Consider the following 5,012-nt stretch of genomic DNA (forward strand, 5'->3'; position numbering starts at 1 on the left):
ATTGAGAAATGGGACCTAATCAAATTAAAGAGCTTCTGCACAGCAAAAGAAACTATCAATAGGATAAAGAGACAACCTACAGAATGGGAGAAAACATTTTCAAACTATGCATCCAACAAACGTCTAATATCCATAATCTGTAAGGAACTTAAACAAATTTACAAGCAAAAAACAACTCCATTAAAAATTTGGCAAAGTACATGAACAAACACTTTTCAAAAGAAGACAGACGTGCCTCCAACAAGCATATGAAAAAAAAATGCTCAACATCATTAATCTTAAGAGAAATACAAATCAGCACCATGACAAGATACCATCTCACATTAAACAGAATAGCTATTATTAAAAAGTTAAAAAATAAAGGTACTGGTGAGGTTGTGGAGAAAAGGGGAATGCTTATATACTGTTGATGGGAATGCAAATTAGTTCAGCCATTATGGAAAGCAGTTTTTTGATTTCTCAAAGAACATGAAACAGAATTACTATTCAACCCAGCATCCCACTATTGGGTATATTACCAAATGATACGGGTTGGATCTGTGTCCCCACCAAATGTCATATCAAATTGTAATCCCCACTGTTGTAGAAGGGAGGTGATTGGATCTGGAGGTGTTCTTCATGAATGGTTTAGCAGCATCCCCTTGTTGCTGTCCTTTGGATAGTGAGTGAGTTCTCATGAGATCTGGTTGTTTAAAAGTGTGTAGCACTTTCCCCCTTGCTCTATCACTTGTTCCTGCTCCTGCAATTTAAGATGCCTTCTCTTGCCCTGTAAGACGCCTTCTCTCCCTTTGCCTTTCACCATGATTGAAAGCTTTTTGAGGTCTCCCCCGAAATAGAAACCACTATGCTTCCTGTACAGCATGCAGTACTGTGAGCCAATTAAACCTCTTTTCTTTATAAATTACCCAGTCATTCAACCACTTCGGATTGAGCAGTAACAAGTCTGTGATGCTCTTAGATGTCTGGGGCTGCACGCATGCCACAGTGACTGGCTGTCTTCTTCCCTTGGTGGATGCTTGCTTCCGCTCCTCTTGGCATTGGACATCAGACTCCAGGTTCATCCGCCTTTGGCCTCTGAGGCTTGCACCAGCAGCTTGCCAGGGGCTCTCAGGCCTTTGGCTGCAAACTGAAGGCTGCGCTGCCAGCTTCCCTGGTTTTGAGGTTTTCAGACTTGGACTGGGCCACTACTGGCTTCTTTCTTCCCCAGTTGCATTCAGCCTATTGTAGGACCTTGTAATCATGTGAGATAACTCTCCATAATAAACTTCTTTATATATATACATATGTCCTATTGGTTCTGTCCCTCTGGAGAAATTTGACTAATACACCAAGGAAATACAAATTGTTCCACCATAAAGACACATGCACTTGCATGTTCATTGCAGTACAATTTGCAATAGCAAAGACATGGAATCAACCTAAATGCCCATAAACAGACTGGATAAAGAAAATGTGGTACATATACACCATGGTATATTCTGCAGCCATAAAAAGAGTGAGATCTTGTTCTTTGTAGCAACATGAATGGAGCTGGAGGCCATTATCCTAAGCAAACTAACACAGGGACAGAAAAGCAAATACTGCATGTTCTTACTTATAAGTGAGAGCTAAACATTCAGTACATAAAGACACAAAGAAGTGTACAACAGACACTGGGGCCTACTTGAGGGTGGAGAGTGGAAGGAAGGCAAGGATTGAAAAACTACCTATTGAGTACTATGATTATTACTTTGTTAACAAAATAATCTGTACACCAAACCACTACAACATGCAACTTTTCTATGAAACATACTGGCACATGTGCACTTGAACCTAAAATAAGTATTTTTTTAAAAGAATATAAGGATCCTAGGCATGCAGCATATTTGCATGATATTCTAAGAGGAAATTGTGTTTACCTTAAATGGTAATATAAGGTGTTGGTTAAAAGCTGGCTTAATATCCTGGCTTTCCCAAATTCCAACTCTAAAAAAAGGAGCTAAATTAATTTTTTATTGTGCTTAATTAAAATTGCCTTTTACAAGTTTTGAGTTCCTTAGCCATTTCAATTCTATTTACCAAGCACCCCATCTTCCTCTGCATCCTCTTGGTCAACTATGGCAACATATTTACATATAAATACATGTACCTGTGGCACACAACTTCTGATAGCTCTATCTAATGGTTTTTTAACTTTACAATGGTGTAAAACCAATACACAATAGGTAGGAACTGTACTTTGATTGCCCTTATAAGCATTCTGCTTTTCACTTTTAGTATAGTGTTCAATAAATTTTAAAAAATATTCAGTACTTTATTATAAGACAGGCTTTCTGTTAGATGATTTTACCAACTGTAGTCGTCTAATGTTGTGTTCTAAGCATGTTTGGGATAGGCTAGGGGGGCCGGGCATGGTGGCTCATGCCTGTAATCCCAGCACTTTGGGAGGCCGTGGCGGGCAGATCACTTGAGGTCAGGAGTTTGAGACCAGTCTGGCCAACATGGTGAAACCCCGTCTCTACTAAAATACAGAAATTAGCCTGGTGTAGTGGCAGGTGCCTGTAATCCCAGCTACTCGGGAGACTGAGGCAAGATAATTGCTTGAACCCGGGAGGTGGAGGTTGCAGTAAGCCGAGATCACACCAGTGCACTCCAGCCTGGGCCATAGAGCGAGACTCCCTTTCAAAAAAAAAAAATATAGGCCATGATGTTTGATAGATTAGGTATATTAAATGCATTTTAATGTATATTTTCAATTTATGATGTGTTTATCTAGAAATAATCCCATCATAATAAGGGAGGAGACCACCCCTCATATTGTCTTATGCCCAATTTCTGCCTCCAAAGAAAGAAGAAGTAAAAACTAAAAGACAGAAATGAAATCCACAGGCAGACAGCCCAGTGCCACACCCTGGGCCTGGTAGTTAAAGATCGACCCCTGACCTAATTGGTTCTGTTGTCTATAGATTACAGACATTGTATAGGAATGCACTGTGAAAATCCATATCTTGTTTTGTTCCGTTCTAATTACCGGTGCACACAGCCCCCAGTCACGTACCCCCTGCTTGCTCAATCAATCACGACCCTCTCACATGCACCCCCTTAGAGTTGTGAGCCCTTAAAAGGGACAGAAATTGCTTACTCGGGGAACTCGGCTCTTGAGACAGAAGTCTTGCTGATCCCCCCGGCCGAATAAACCCCTTCCTTCTTTAACTTGGTGTCTGAGGAGTTTTGTCTGGCGCTCGTCCTGCTACAATAAGACAGCAAGCATCTGTAAGTCACTCAGAATCGTGTACACACATAGGGTGTGTGTATATTTAACCTTCGAGATGCTTAATTGTCATAAGCATTTCAACATATAATCTTGTTCAAAATATGCTTCTGTTATCTCATTTTATTAGTGGTATTCATAACTAATTTACAGAAAACCTCCCTTTTTCATCATTTTATAGATTAGGAGACTGAAGCTCAATGAATTAAATAATTTTCTTAAGTATACTTAGCAAGTAAAAGAATGTGGTCAGTAAAATAGAAGATGACTTTAAGAGTAGTTTCTGTTGATAACTTAAAAACCAAGGGAGTAGGCAGAAAGGCCTAAACAAAACAACAAAAACCTCAAAAGCCAACAGAAAACTGTGCTGTGAGTCACCTACTTACATAAGAATTGAATAGATTTGCATAAGTACCATACTGCTTTATATTATATAAAGGGGAAGCAATTATGTTAAGCAAGTACTGCCACTTCCTCCTCCTTCATCCATTAAAGTCTTGGTAAATTGCAACATTCATCACTTTACCTAAACAACAACAAAAAGGCTGGCATGTGTATAACACATTTAATGTTGGCAAGATGGCCAATATTAATGCACTTTTTTAGTTAAAATGTAAGCTTTAACTATGTGAAAACATTGCTAAATTGAGATAGTGGAATAAGGTGTTTACTATGTTATCTTTCAAAAATATAACTAATATTATTTTGGGGCTATATTTTCTTATTGGTAACTAGCACATTTTTCTGTAAATCATTATGGCTAAAGTATATAGCTTTGAATTTCTCTTTAAGTCTGCACTGGTCCCTGCTCCCATATTTCCCTCATGTTTTTTTTTTATCTATCAGTGCTTTCCTACATTTTGAATGCATTTTGAATTCCTACATTCTGGAAAAAAATATATATATAAAGAGGAGAAAAAGGACACATTATTGTTTTACTTTAGAGTTTCATAGTCCTTCACATATTTTGAGGTAAATATTTGGACAAGAGAACCACAATTGAAAAAACACTGGGGGCCGGGCGCGGTGGCTCAAGCCTGTAATCCCAGCACTTTGGGAGGCCGAGGCAGGCGGATCACGAGGTCAGGAGATCGAGACCATCCTGGCTAACACGGTGAAACCCCGTCTCTACTAAAAATACAAAAAGAAATTAGCCGGGCGTGGTGGCGGGCGCCTGTAGTCCCAGCTACTCCAGAGGCTGAGGCAGGAGAATGGCGTGAACCCGGGAGGCGGAGCTTGCAGTGAGCCTAGATCGCGCCACTGCACTCCAGTCTGGGCGACAGAGCGAGACTCCGTCTCAAAAAAAAAAAAAAAAAAAAAAAAAAAAGAAAAAACACTGGGGCCTATACAAAATATGTAATTCTTTTCTAATCTGAATTTTTTGAAAAATTTTGACCTCTTTTATGTCCAAGAACATCTTTTTAATATGATACAGTATACCTGACTAATTTTAATTTGCATGTTTCTGTTGGTCATAATCATCAAGTAGTTATGTTTATAATTATATATACAAGCAGTACACATTTTTTTTGTTTTTGTTCCCATAAGTTTTCCACACTTTTGCATGCTGTTCCAGTACTCCAAATCTTAAAACAAACAACTGAAAACAAAAACAAAAAATAAGGATGATTAAATAAATTCACTTTCTATATCAGTGGTCTATTCCACATAAAAAAAAAAAAAACTTAAAACAATAAAAATTTATCATTGCATATTAGTCTGTGGTTGAGCGGAAACTTCTGCTGATCTGGGCCAGGTATGA

The sequence above is a fragment of the Macaca mulatta genome, chromosome X, assembly GCF_049350105.2.
Source record: "Macaca mulatta isolate MMU2019108-1 chromosome X, T2T-MMU8v2.0, whole genome shotgun sequence".
NCBI classification, from domain to species: Eukaryota; Metazoa; Chordata; class Mammalia; order Primates; family Cercopithecidae; genus Macaca; species Macaca mulatta.